The sequence below is a fragment of the Pezoporus wallicus genome, unplaced genomic scaffold (assembly GCF_028554395.1).
Source record: "Pezoporus wallicus isolate ANWC-B61680 ecotype Strahan unplaced genomic scaffold, APGP_CSIRO_Pwel_v1 contig_11493, whole genome shotgun sequence".
Lineage (NCBI taxonomy): Eukaryota > Metazoa > Chordata > Aves > Psittaciformes > Psittacidae > Pezoporus > Pezoporus wallicus.
In genome coordinates, this window is record NW_026635895.1 from 565,142 (window position 1) to 580,284 (window position 15,143).

Here is a 15,143-nt window from a genome sequence, read left to right on the forward strand (position 1 = left end):
CTGCTCTAGTGGAAGGGGTCCCTGCCCGTGGCAGGGGGCTGGAACTGGATGAGCTTTAAGGTCCCTTCTAACCCAAACCAGTCTGGGGTTCTATGCCTGCCTAAGGACCTTCAGAGCTCATGTACCAGCCCACCCCCTGCAATCCTATATGAAGCACCCTGCACGCAATTATATTCTGTATTTAAACTAAATCCAGGATTCAGAACCTTAGTCTCTAACTGATGCTTGTAAGTGTCCAGACACCAGTGCTCGTTCAGTAAGATTACCAGAAGCAATGTCATTCTGAAAGCTGACATTGGTTTTGGGGTCACTTCTTCCTGCCTGGAGAGCTACAGCCACTCCTGGTATTTTCCAAGTAAGGCATGGCCACTCGCCAGCCAGTCACATATTTCTGTTAACACCTGGAAATCATCAGGCAACAGAGTCACCACCCAGCTGCTGGGTACCAGCAAGGAGATGAAGTCTAGGTGAACTGGTGGCGATGGTCCTCCTGAGCTGTCATTCCTCTGGCATCACGCACTGTACTCGTATTTGAGACTATTTCTGCTTGCTAAGATAATGAAAGGAAATCTTTTTGCAATGAGATTTCTATTTCTGGTTATCAGGTTTTACATTCAGAGATAAATACCAGCTTAAAAATTTAAAGGGGAAATTAATCTGAGTGCTTTATTCCTCATGTTAGGAAGTAAGAAAATTCAATGACGGGAAAACAAACTGATGAGAGTGACTAAAACCTAAACAGAAGAGTCATTAAAAAAAAACCAACTCTCAAATTGTCCCATTTCTCTATAAGCCTAACATCAACACAGCACTTCAGCCTGCTACAGGGAGCATGCGATTACGTTTATAGCCATTTTCGGTACCAGTGTGCTTTTTACTAGGCATATGAAAATAAACAGAAATTAAGATCAATAGTTTTCATTTCTGTTGTGCCTTTCTTCCCCCTCTCCTCCCTATGTTCTCCTCAGGTCTACTCTTTTCTCAGCACATAGATATAAAGACAAACTGACACAATCGTGCCTTCTTGACACAAGGGCACTAACTGCCCTCAGGCAGCATGCTCTGCCCTCCCTGGTTAGTGCATTCCCACCATTTCAGTAGCTATCAAGGCCTGATGGATGTTGAATGACTTCTCTCAGCCAGGGTGAAGAGCAGTTCTGCATGCGCCTGTGGGGTTTGTGCAGGAAAAAAGTGGGAAAACCCCATTACCACATCACAGAACACATCAGGAGCAAACCTACTTCTTGCCTCACTATCCACCTTGTGATCCACTTCCTACCTCCCCCATATCCACGCGTGCACACACGCTTGCATGGGCAGTCCTGTGGATAAGTAACAGGCAGCTCAGCGTGCAGCCAGGGACACAACCTGCCTCCACGCCTGGCACTTTGTGCTCTGACAGAATCCAAGCTGGCCTGCAAAAGAACCACCACAAGAGCCCTTGTTGTTACAGAAATGCGTTTTGCTTTCTCCATCTGACCATCAGAATCTTCCCAACGTTTTTCCTTCTTCTTGACACTACCATCTACCTGCAAGCTATGCCCCAGTCCCTCTGTACCCTGACTGCAAACTCAGGGTTTACACAAACAGAGAGGTTGCTGGAGAACACACGGATCTGCTGCACCACATGCAGCACAGCATTACATAAATATCTCATGTTAAGCTTCCACGCAGCAGTTAAGACTATTCCCATCTCTAATCACAGAAAATCCACAGAGAAGCTCAAAACGCCCATTTCAGGGACTACGAGGACATAAAAGTCATCACGGCTCCTCATGGCAGACTACCACAACTCAAAGGGACACCCTCCTAGCAGAATTTAACAGCTCACAAGCAGATTACACATGTACCATCGATGTGCAGGAAAGGCAGGCAATGGCCCAAAGATGGATAAATGAAGGAAAGCAATAAAGTGGTTTTTAAAGAGAAAAGGGTATTAAGGCAAGTAGACTTGAGGATGATCATTGGTCACATCCCTCCAGGTTATTTGGGAGGGATGGGTAACACTGGTGCCCCTTACAAGCCGCAGAAATTACAGACAGGAAGATCAGACCTACGGAAGATGCTTAGCATCAGAAAATGCAGGCTGAGAGTATCTAAAGATAAAGCATCGACTTACGGGATCTACAGTCAATTCCTACCAGAACTCCAGAGGTGAAAGAACAGACATTTCTAGGCAGGCTGTGGAGAGGAACTCGGGAACACCTTAGGCCAGGCTTTGCCAACCACTCCTAGGCTGGCTAGACCTCACGTCGTCAGAAGAAAAAGTTGCGCATATTAGATGGAGAGAAGAGAATGGGGAAGAGAACTCTGTGCACATTAAATATCTCACAACATCTGGGAGATATAAATACAGACAAATACTGAGAGAATGCTATGCATAGTAAGAATTACCTGAAGACACACACAGACACACCTGACCCGAGTACCTGTCCTTAGCCTTTCCCTGGCAACGATGCTGCCAGCCTGTCCCATATTTCCACAGACTCCATTCTGATTTCAACCCAAAACTTACATGCTATTAAACAGGCTGCTTTCACAAGCCAAGCATAACCTGGTGTGTCTGCCTTTTAGTCCCCCGTCCAGCAGCTTCAATCAGCTTCTCCACAGCCAGCAAGCTGTTCCACTTACACAACTGATCTTAATTTTAGCTCGCTAAGTGAACATTTGAGAATTGGATTAAATACGTAAATGGTACCATTTAAATCCCTACAGTAATGCAAACACAAACATAATAGCTGAGGTATTTAAAAGTGACATTTACTTACAAAGCATAACTTTTCAATCCAATAACCATTTTGTTAGTTTTCTTGAAGTGGGAATCTAGAGAACAATCACAGGAGAGCTGGCAATCATGCCCTGGGAAAACACAGCTTTTCTTTTAATGACATTTACATTACCAAGATTTTACTCTAAGAACTTCAGAAAAACACTAAGAGGAGCATTTATAACCAGGGAAGAATCGCTCTAAAGGGCTTTTATTCCTCCAGGCCTCAATACACTGCTCCTACTTCCCCATGCACGCAATTTTAACCATATTTAAATCTTGAAGTGCAAGTAAAGCACCTGTTTGAATGGAGTTCTGTGCAGGGGCTGCCTTCAACACTTGCTTCCATTTCTTCCTTGGAGGAAGCCATGATTTTTGTTCCTCTCTCCTTAGCTATTGCTCTTGCAACGTCTTGTCCAGAACCAGGTGAAATGTGGATTTGTTTGTAACGGCAAGCTTCCTGTAAATCAAATCAGCTCCTGAGCTGTGTGTGTTTTGTTTCAGGGCACAAATTTGATGCCTGAAATGCCAACGCCTCTCTACATTTCTGAGCATTCAAGGGTTAACCATACTGTGTAGAGCTGGACAGCAGAAGAGCCAACAGAGGAAACGTTAAAAGAGCACCACTAAAGTCTTCCATCTCACATCCCAACAACAGCCGTCGCCTGAGGTTCTCGACCTCAACTGAGGGTGCCCATTTGTGGACGTGTATACAATGAAAGTGACCCTTCAGTGGATAAAAAGTTCTTCATCATCAGCTGTGAAAGCAATGCTCAGCATGAGCCTGAACAGCTTTGAGGATAAACAGCCAAGTTTCCACTCATGTTGTTACCCAAATTATCCCAAGGACTGTCACCACAAAAGAGATCTGATTGAAACGGAAAGCGTGGCAGGACACAGGGTGAGAACCAGAGGGGAATTCCCTCTACAGCTGGAGCTGGGCTACTTCCATTTAGTCCTTTTTAATCCTGTGTTTTCTTCTTGTGGCCCCTGACTTCAAACTTCTTCTCTGCTGCACCATAAAAAGATCTCAGGCCCGGTTCTACAAATTTACGCTTCTGGGTGAGCTCTTAAGACTCCCGTTTTGTCAGTTTGAGCTCTCACTGACTTGGATGGAGCTACAGAGGGCAGAAATAAAGCACACCTCTAAGCCTTTGCAAGACTGCGTCCTACATGACAGGCTTGGGGAAGAGTGGCTGGAAGGCTGCCCATGGAAAAGGAGCTGGGGGTGCCCATTGATGGAGCTCAATATGAGCCACCTTGTGCCCAGGCAGCCAAGAAGGGCAACAGCAGCAGTGTGGCAGCAGGGCCAGGGCAGTGACTGTGCCCCTGCACTGGGCACTGGAGGCTGCACCTCAAATCCTGTGTTCAGCTGTGAGCCCCTCGCTGCAGGAGAGACATTGAGGTGCTGGAGAGGGGCCAGAGAAGGGCAACGGAGCTGGTGCAGGGCCTGGAGCACAAGTGTGATGGGGAAGGGCTGAGGGACCTGGGGGGTTCAGGCTGGGGAAGAGAAGGCTCAGGGGGGACCTGATGGCTCCCTACAAGTGCCTGCCAGGAGGATGGAGCCAGGAGGGGCTGGGCTCTGCTCCCAAGGAACAAGGGATGGGACAAGAGGAAACGGCCTCCAGCTGCCCCAGGGCAGGTTTAGGTGGAGCTGAGGAACAATTCCTGTCCCAGAGGGTGCTCAGGCATTGGAACAGGCTGCCCAGGGAAGGGCTGCAGTCCCCGTCCCTGCAAGTGCTCACACAGCGTGGAGATGAGGCCTCAGTGCCATGGGTTAGTGGTGGCCTTGGCAGCGCTGGGGAACGGTTGGACTGGGTGAGCTTAAAGGGCTTTTCCAGCCTGGTTGATTCTGATTCCACGAATAAATCCAGTTTCGATCACAGAAACATCTCCCGTAAACGTGACTTTAAAGGCTGAGCCTCACGAATTTGCACCTGACGTAAAAGAAATAACCAGAGGTATTTGGAATACCATGGGAAAAACTTCTAATAGAAGAGATTCTTACTGTGAAAGTCAAGCTTTTTCCAAGGTGCAATAACTTTGCTGGGCTGTTGGCACAGCGGTTTAAGCTCTGTCAGGTCCTCTCACCTCCCCAGCTTAATGCAGTGTTTAGAGGCACTTTGAGAAACACAGACCCTTTAAAATCCCGAAGCTAATGCTGGCTCTAGGCAAGCCTTGCTAAAGTAGCTCAAAAAGGTTTAATGAGAAATTAAGGCCATTTGGGTTACAAAGCATTAATGAGAATATTCACATGCAAGAACACTGGGCTTTACAAATACGACCTGAACTGGGGTTCCCCTCCCAGTTGCTAGCATGCTTCCCAGCAAAGACCGAGCGTGCTGCTCCCTACTGAAATCTGAGATGTCTTCATTGGATGTTTCTTTCCTTGCATTCAACACAAAAAACGATCCAAGTCCCTACGTCAAGGGACAGGTAACTGGCGAACACTGAACACATCATTTTGAATTCACTCTTCCAGGGGAGCTCATGTTTGCAGAGATTCATTAAATTCAAATGGAATTCTAATGGAAATCGTAACGCTTCCTTTTAATAGGAAGAGTTTCATTCCTGATGGAGCGCTGCATTCAGTTTTCTCCCAGCCACATCTAGGAAAGCAAGGCTACCGGCACGCGCGTGCACTCAAACACAGAGCTATCAGTCAGCTGCCTTTGATCCCAGTGGAAATGGGAGAGGCTCCCGATGATCAAAGCGCCCCAAGACTGGTTAAATCATTAAGTCCAAACCAGGGCCCCAGGCGTAGTGCTGAGGGTAGGAGCCTAAATGTTAGCTAACAGATTCCCAAAAGAGCCTTAAGTGCCTACAGCTCAGTTCCTGGGTGGGAAGGGGCTGTGTCCCCAGGTGATGGAGCAGGAAGCAGGCACCTCCTGCCTCCTTCCACGAGGAGCCTGCAGGGCTCCCTGGAGCTGTTCTGAACATCACTCCCCTGAGGGGCCCAATCCATTCCAGCTACTCTCAATGCACTTACCGTGCACTTACTGTGCTGGTAAGACCTAAGGGCAGCAGCGCAGGAATGGAGCTGCGTGCCTTTGAAAACCTGGCTGGAGGAGGCACCTATTAATAGCACTGTCACCCTTGGCTTATAACACGGTAGAGGTCAGGCTCTTTGCCAGGGAGACCAACGTATCTTGTCTCCCAGAGGAGTGCTCCAGCTCCCTGTTACCAGGCTGCCACCGGGCAGAAAAGAAAACGAGATTCAGAAAGTGAGTATGCAGGAAAGCTCCAGCTCTGCAGCTAGGGCATAACCCAGAGGCACAGAGACCCCAGCCCTGCTTTCTGCACCACGAGTCACTCACTCTGCCCAAAGAACCATTACACAAAACGGAGAAGCAACACCATGCATTAAAGGATTATCTTTCCCCCCTCATTTTCTTTACTTCTCCTGACTCCGACACTTAAGGGCCCAGCTCAAAATTCAGAGCTCTGCATATACCTGCACCAGAGGCCGCATCGGCATCATTTGCCCACACAAATAAAGCCTTTGCAGCAAATCTTTTCCCTTGCCATCTGCATGCATGCATTCACCACAGCACATTTTACAGCAGGTTTCAACTACAGCTAAAGCAAGAGACCACCTCTTCCTGTGCTCGTGACTGCACATATTGAACTATTTGTGGCTGAGGTAGTGAAAAACTGTCAGGTACATGTCATTTGTTGCTTTGTCCATGTCAAGAATGAAGCACTACATTTTCTTCCCCCTCTTAGAAAGCCACTACTAATTCCATAAGTGTAACGCATAAGCTATTTGGCCATCCTGCTGACGTTCGCATGCCAGGTGCATCAGCCAAAACGCAGATCCATCTGCATCTTACCTTCAGATACTTAAAATACTCATCACTGTGCGCTTAACAGCTACCTTTTCCAGCCCACCTGTGCCCAAGGAGTGCACGAAATGTAGTCACTACAAGAGAATCTCTAGTATTTTCCTTACTAAAATGTTTCTCCTTAGAGACAAGGGGATGAAGCTGAACAGCCCTTGCAGTTTGCTAGGTAACAGAGAAGACTCTCTAACCCTCACAGATTCCTTCGTGGACAGCTTGATGAGTCTTTTGCATTTGCACATCACTTTGTGCACACGCATGTCAAAAGGCCAGACCAGATTTTCTTTTACTGCCAACAAGATTTTCTTTATCAGTCGATGGATAGGGATCTGTGCTCTGTGCTCATCTTCATAGGGTACCTTTTGCACCAAGCCCCCTCTGCTCCAACCCTAAAACCAGCCAAACCCAACCTCTTCACTATTTGAGGCCTGAAGAATCAAAGATGTTTCGATCCTTCCATGGCTGCTCACTGCTATTTCAAGAGAAGAAAGCAGTGAATAATGGCGTCTTTGTATTTCTTTTTCTGTGTGGGTTTACATACAGGCTTTGGCTGGATGCTGCCCTGGTTTGTGGAGTTTGTGGATGCACGGATGCTTAGTAGAGCAGCAAGACAAAAATCAATTCTTTCACCACTAACCTTGTCTGGAGGTTGGACTGACAGAGTGAACTGGACTCATTTCTTCCTGTCTCAATGCGATTTTATTTTGTTCAACTTCCAGAAGATGCTCATTAAAGGACTGCCATTTTAATGTTAAAAAGAACGTCTCCTACATTACGACCTCTTCATTCTAAAAGTCTGCTACCCCGTGCAAGATACAATGGCTTTCTTGTATCCCATCCTGGTCGGAATAGCTGGCCAGAATTCGGACCTGCCTGGCCAGTTTTACTCTTCTAAGCATTCCTGTATAAGAACTCCTCCTATGCTCCCCTAATCAATTTATATTTCTAGTTCCATACTGACTGAGAAGTAATCGTATCCATAAGGTGGAGAAAGCATCAAGAAAAACAGTGCAAACTAAACCCAACATCCATCAAGCCTGCCAGTTACACCCTCTCCTGAGCACATGCACAGTACTAACTTTGCTGCTAAGCACCGAGGTGTCACTGGTAAGCTTAGGTTCTATTTAAACAACAAATATACTGACACTGTTCTCTGTATCTCACACTCTTTTCTGTGCCTTTATGGGACAAGTGAGCATATGACAGAGCCTCCTGAGGTAATCCCTCTTGGATAGTTGTTCTTCCCTCACCTCTCCTTTGAGCCAGAAAGCACAAGCTGCTGGGGCTACTCCTGAGACCCCAGCAGGTCATGGCTTTCCTGCTCCTGCCTAGCAGTAAGGAGAACCCAGCAGTAAGGCTGGAATCAAAGGATCTGATCCCAGACTCATTTAAGCATCTCCAGTCTCCCTTTAAAGCTACAGGGAACAGCATAAAGCCAGCTGTTAAGAGCTGGCGTTAAAACCCTGAGAGCATCCACTGCTGGCAGAAGGATGAGGATTTTAGGTGAGGCTGCTGCCTCTGGGAGCAGGAGGTGATTTTTAGCTCCTAATGTAACAAGAACAAAGAGCGGACACAAGCAAATGCAGGCAACATTTAAATTGTAAATTGAGCCCTCAGTTCCGTAATACACATTTCTTAACTACCATAACCCGTGCGAGCAAAAGGATCTTTGCACAGGGTCAGTGTTCTTCTTTGCTAGCTGTTACGTGAGCAAGAAAACCCGTTTAGTTACCATACAGCATTTTTCAACCTTGTTAATGGAGTCTAATGTTACATAGGAGTACATTGTGGGAAGGAAGCCTAGCCGCGACTCTTTGTTTTGCTGAGTAGGTAGTGTTTAAACCAACGGTAAGTGCATTCTTCCTCGTCCCTCATGCACCTTTGCTCTGCTTGTGAACGTTCTGAAGGAAAACAGCAATACAAAACACCGCCACGCTGCTCCATTCTAACGCCGAAAGGTGAGATTATCGAGAAAATGTATTTATGACCAATCTTTTGTGAACAAAACACGCAGCCAATACTTTGTGTACGCTCCAAAGACAAAGGAAGTACGGGCCGAGTCCTCCATTCAAGAAAGAGAGAGAAGGGAAAGAAAAGCCATTTATTTCCTTGATAATGGTGTTTGATACACTCTAACAATAGTCAGCCCCTTGCAGGAAAGAGCTGGTTGGCAGTGTGACACAAACATACTGCAAATAAGCTGTAACAGGTCAGACTGCTAGGAGAGAGGCAGAAGAGCCTGAGAGCGTGCAGGCTTGATACCTGCCTCTTGGGGTTTTTGCACTGGGTGCAAACAAGACAAAGGGACGGGCTGCATCACCTCTTTACTGTGTTATCTATTACCAGCAATCAATCCACATCAGTGCTGCTTTAGTTAAAATTGAAGTGGAACACAAAAACCATCCCAGCCTTATGTCAGTACCACTTCTAGTCAGGTCATTGAGATTCAGTAGTTACAACAGCGTCCTCTTCCCACATTCCTTATAGCGAGAAATAAAGCAGCAAACAGTTCTTTCCTGAATCCAAGCACCTCATCTTTTCTGTACGTAATCCTGCATGGATCAATGACACCACACAGCCTCGTGAGGCTCAGGAAGACTGACTGTACAGCATATCCACCTTCCAGCAGCAGCCTGGACAGAGAGCTTGACATGCAAGGCAAGCCTGTCCTGGCCATGCTGCAGATTTTACACCTGATGTGATGTTCTACTTAGATTTAGCATTTTGCCAGTTCAGATAAAGCCATTCTAGTACAAATGCTGTTCTGCTGTCACTGGCTCCAAGAGCCCTTCTGTGAACAAACAAGTGATTCCATAGCAATGGCATATTTAAGCTCCATTGATCCCACGTCAAGCACAGGCTCACCTCGCTTTACTGGGACAGTGTGTACACACTTAACATCAGGCATGTACTAAACCAGCATGTAGTACCCGAATCTGGTAAAGAAGCTTTCCACTTCAAAGGAGTAGTAACCAACACTCACCACTTTTCCTGTTTCTTACAGGCTCCTAGACTGCAGACACAGTATTTTTTGCACGCTGCAAACCTGCCTTTTAGTTACCATGCCTAGAGGATTCCCTCAAAACCCAAACCTTAGGATTACCAGGCATTAAATCTCAAGCACACAGCCAGATCCAGCACTTGGTGTATTCAACTGTCCCACCTCTGCCTCGGAAAAGGCCACAGACTAGGACAACAGCATGACTTAGACAACACAGCAACATCAGCCCCGACACATACCCTGCATCCCTGGCTCAACGCTCACCATCTCTCATGCTTCGGCAGGAAAGCACTGGGCAGGATTTTACAGTGCGATCTCGGTTTCACCTCTGACAAAGAGGAAGACTTCCCGGCTTACTGCCAGGTAACGCTGCACTGGGCTTACCAAAGCACCATGGAGCACAGCAAGGCCTGTGCACCCCACCTACCATTCAGTTGAGTCCATGCACGTTTTTGCGTGCGCATGTGAGAGGGGAAAAAGGGCCGAGAGGAAAGTGGAGAACGTTTTACTGACAGCGCCTGACCAGTCCAGAGGCAGGCATCAAGCAGCGCCTCTCACTTCTGTGCCTCTCACTTACGTTTGCTGCTGGCAAGAGATGACCAAACACACAAAATATTCCAGTTATCAAACGTGACCAAGAGCTCTATCGTAACGAGACAGTAATTGCCTGACACGTTCACCGTCAAATGCTCGGCTTTGAGGGTTGATGATTCCAACATTAACGACAGATAAAACATGACTAAACAAATATCCAAACCTACTTTATATAGACATACAGTCCCGAAGTCTTAACCCCTACCGCACTGCACTGGGATCAGCTTCATCTAATAGTAACTGATTGAACGCATCCCTGAAAGCAAACACAGATAAGGACATAGCCAAGTGTGCTGGCACCATTTGCAAGCACCTTCTTGTTTTCATCAGCAGTTCTGCAGAAATGGAGAAAACAATATGAAAAGGGTTCTACGTGGAAACGAACTGCACCCACCGTGTTTTCTGGTCCTTTTCAGCATCTTTTTCTTCCTATGCAATTAAATGCAAGCCTTAATTTATGAAAATTAAGGCAGAGATGAAGACGGAATGGGACACAGAAATTAAGTGTATCTCCGAAATCTGCCACTTGACCCATAATGATGGAAATGGTTTTACTGCCCAGATGGTAATTATATTTTCAAATGATACCATAATTATTCCAACGCAAGTGACCTTGCCGTGTGTAGGTCTTAAGAACTGCTTGTACACTCGAAAGAGCAGATTTTAGACTGCCTGCAAGCTGAAAGTTGATTATGCTGAAAAATTGCATACCGAGAAATAATGTGCTCTGGCCCAGCGAGAATGAGCTGACTGGAAGCAACGTGAGGCACCGGTTAAAATCTGTGCAGTCCCTTTCCTTCTGCACACTTGGGAAGGGAGAGCTGCTTGCAAGGAAGATAAACTTCCACATTGTAACCACTCTCCAAAGGCATAGGAAAATACCTTTAAAGTATGCAACCTGATCTGGTAGGACTCAGCTCATCCACATTCTCTCTTTACTGAGCTCTTCAGTAAAGCTTTCTGTACATTCAGCATGGGAAAGTTTGGTAAAGCTTCCCTTACACTGCCTGCATGAAACAGTCGTGCAAACCCATATGAAATCAGATTCCAATCAGATTAAAAGGTAAGCAAAAGAATATTTGCCAGAACTGTAACGATTACCATTGCAGATTCTATTGTTTCCATTTACATCACTCAGACACTCAGAAAGTTACACTGAACATCATCTTAACATGCTGTTTATTCTCTACATGTCGTGTGGGAGCCAGGATAGTATAGCTATTAAAAACAACACTCCAATGATTTCTGCTTGTTCCAAAGTTGTTTTCAGGCACTGGTACGTGTTCTGTGTTTTATGTGAAACAGTCTGTGCTTGTCGAACCACACGCTTGCTTGTTCTATAAAACCACTTAGCCTATCCCCATCACACCAGCATCTGAATTCATTCTGGTACTGTATTAACAACAAAAACACACCACCAAAACCCCAGAACCACTATACCCCAGTTCATTCACTCACCACAGAGGGAATGTGTGCAATACAGCATAGCAGCGTGGCATGGAGGGAGACTATAAACACAGTTGCAAAGTGCATTTGGATAGGAACGAAGTAAGGTCTGAGAACCCTGCTCTGCCTACAGACTAAAAGGTGATTCCACGGCCCTTCGTTTGGGGAGGTGCTCACTACAAAACCACGGCTATATTGCCACAGAGAATAATCTCCTGGAAAGATCATCTTTAACCTGCACCCCGAAGGATTCATTACCTTGGAGGATGAGGGTTACTAACCCTGGTCTGCCTTCTAGAGCTTTATAATGGGCTCAAACCCTTGATCTTGACTAGCGCTTAGGAGGGCAGAAGTATAGAGAATGCAGACAAGCTCTCGCGTGCCAGTAGAAGCCCATGGCAGTGAAAACCACGCTAGAGTATTCAGTGCCAAACGGGCCACAGCATGTACATCATCCCACTGTGGTACCCAAGCTAGGAACCAAAGTTATGAGGCAGAACACTCCACAGTGTAACAATATCATTCCAATGGCACGAGACATTGTGCTGCTGAAGATAGCTTAGCTAAGGACTATCTGCATGATATAAAAAGCAATCAGTGAAAAATCCCTGCACAAAATCAAGCAGTGCTGCCCTAGAATCCAGTTCCAAACCCTACCCTGTCCTCCCCTGACTCTTGAGTTGTATGAGCTAGTAATTGGCTGCACCAAAGGAGGAAATTGCTTATTATATTACCCATTATACTTCTGTAACTATGTATGAAAATAGGGATGCCATCTATGGATATGAAACGTAGCATAATGACAGCCTATAAACATACTATTTCACTGGAGAAAAAAACAAAGATGACAAGGAGGCTGTAAACAACCTAAATCAATCTGCTGCAGGGATACTAAGAACCATCCTCAAAGTCACCCTTCCAGGGGTAAAACCAATCATTCATCGTTTGTAACTGGATCTAAAACACTTATCCTGGAGGTAGGAAAACATGAAACACCTTCTACTGACAGAATGAGCAGAGCTTGCCCCTATGATCCCCCCAAACCAGCCACTGCACTAACAGCAAACAACCTGCATGAACCCTATGGAGCCTCGCTTACATCTTCAGTGTTTCATATGCATTGGATGCTTATACATCGCTCAACACAGGGATTTGTAGAGAAACTCTGAACTGTTCACCAGGATATAGGAACACTTCCCCTAGGGTATCACAGAAAACACGGGGACTTAACAAATGCTTCCAGAACAGCCACCACAATGCCACATCCGCTGTCCCTCAATGCTACACCCGCTGCAGCTCCCTACATGGAAGATAATGAGGTGGAATTGTGGAAAGTCAGAAACCAGACTGGGAAGAATGACCCACTGTCACGGAGCAGACACTGGGATGAGCTGGAATTGCTGCCCACCTTTACTGCTGTTGTTGTTTTAATCACAGAACAGTCTGCGTTGGAAAGGACCTCAAAGCTCACCCAGCTCCAACCCGCTGCCACGGGCAGGGACCCCTTCCACTGGAGCAGCTTGCTCCAAGCCCCTGCGTCCAACCTGGCCTTGAACGCTGCCATCATCAAGAACTATTTTGAGACAGTGGCTAGATAAGGGCACCACAGCACTAAGCAGACCAGCTAAGGGGCAAAACCAAAAGCTGAGGGGCAGAAATGATAAAGGCTAGAAAAAAAACCCAGCTGACTGAGAATGAGGAAAAGAGAAAGACAGAGATTAAGTGATCAGGTGTTTTAAAGAGACAGCGAATGAATTTACCCACTACCCTCAAAATCCCAAGCTGTTACATGCACTGGAACAGGTTCTGCTAAAGAATTCAAGTTGGTTTAAGAGGCAGAGATAGAGCAGCTATCAGAGGAACACAAGCTACAGAAGCAGCTTAAAGTAACTCGCGCTGCAACGGAAAAGTCACCTCAGTGCTATGATACAAAACTACAGTTTTCAGTCATTTTCCTTGGCAGTTTTCCTTTTTCAAGCCAAAAGCCTCAAAACCTGTTTTGTCTCAGGCAAAATTTGGGACTGACAGCAAGGAGGCACAAGATGATAATGCCTGGCTGTGTAGAATTCTCTATCATGTAAACATGCTGTAATCCTATTTCTTGTCCACAAGCAAAGGCTTCTGCATCCCATTTTCTGCAATTCTAGTCAGTAGATGTACACGATGCAAAGAAGACGTTAGCAAATTTTCATCGTGTAGCAGAAAATGATGATTGGTCCCAAGTTTTCTGTAATACTAAGTGCCTCAGTGAAAACAGCCTATTTCAACATGGAGAATTTCAGCTAATTCTGTAAACACATCAAAAGTAGGATATTGAAGCTACAGTTCTTAAACCCAGGGTAAGGCACTTTATAGGCATCTCTACTATTTAATAGTATAAATAGGCAGAGGGCTTGGAAAAGTCTAAGAAAGGGAAGTATGATTATAAAAGAAAACCCTCCATATAACTAATTTACATTCATGCCAGGGCAGTGATTGTCCCCTGTGCTGTGCACTGGTGAGGCTGCACCCTGAATCCTGTGTTCAGCTCTGGGCCCCTCACTACAAGAGAGACATTGAGGAGCTGGAGAGGGGCCAGAGAAGGGCAGTGGAGCTGGTGCAGGGCCTGGAGCCCAAGTGTGATGGGGAAGGGCTGAGGGACCTGGGGGGTTCAGTGTGGAGAAGAGAAGGCTCAGGGGGGACCTGATGGCTCCCTACAAGTGCCTGACAGGAGGATGGAGCCAGGAGGGGCTGGGCTCTGCTCCCAAGGAACAAGGGATGGGACAAGAGGAAACGGCCTCAAGCTGCCCCAGGGCAGGTTTAGATGGAGCTGAGGAACAATTCCTTCCCCAGAGGGTGCTCGGGCATTGGAACAGGCTGCCCAGGTCAGGGCTGCAGTCACCGGCCCTGCGAGTGTTCACACAGCGTGGAGACGAGGCCTCAGTGCCATGGGGCAGTGGTGGCCTTGGCAGTGCTGGGGAATGGATGGACTGGATGAGCTTAGAGGTCTTGTCCAAGCTGGCTGATTCTACGAGTCTATGCTTCACAACACGGTCACATTTAAAACATCCTTCACCTCTTTCATCTCAGTCTCTGATACATAGCGTGAAACCCTCGAGAACCAAGCAGAGCAACCCGAGCTTGAACTCAGTGTAATTACCCAGGGAGCAGACAATGCTCATGCCAACAACTCCTTCCCCTTTCCTCCCATGGCTTCCACATTGCAGTGATTGAACTGCCCCTTCTGTGCAACTCGCTGGCCAAACAAGGAGGCAAGAAACCAAATGAAAACTGGTCCCTGGAGGACTTCTCAGCTAGTGCAAGGCAAACAGTCATAAGGTGACTGGAAAACACTGAAAGCTTCACTCTCAGTTATACAGTCTGTAGCTGAAAAGACTGGTATGAACACTGAGTTAAAAGTAAGGCGGGCTATTGCAGTTAAATGCTTAGCATCTACCTTCCTTAGGATACAATGAGAGGTTTTCAATGACTAACAGTACAAGTAATTAATGAG

General features: G+C 46.5%; 1 protein-coding gene across 3 annotated transcripts in view; it reads right to left on the bottom strand.

The window, feature by feature from the left end:
• The window catches only part of HHAT (hedgehog acyltransferase), a 79,327-nt gene that overhangs the window by 14,977 nt on the left and 49,207 nt on the right, over window positions 1-15,143 (bottom strand). The gene's annotated exons all lie outside the window — the stretch shown is intronic.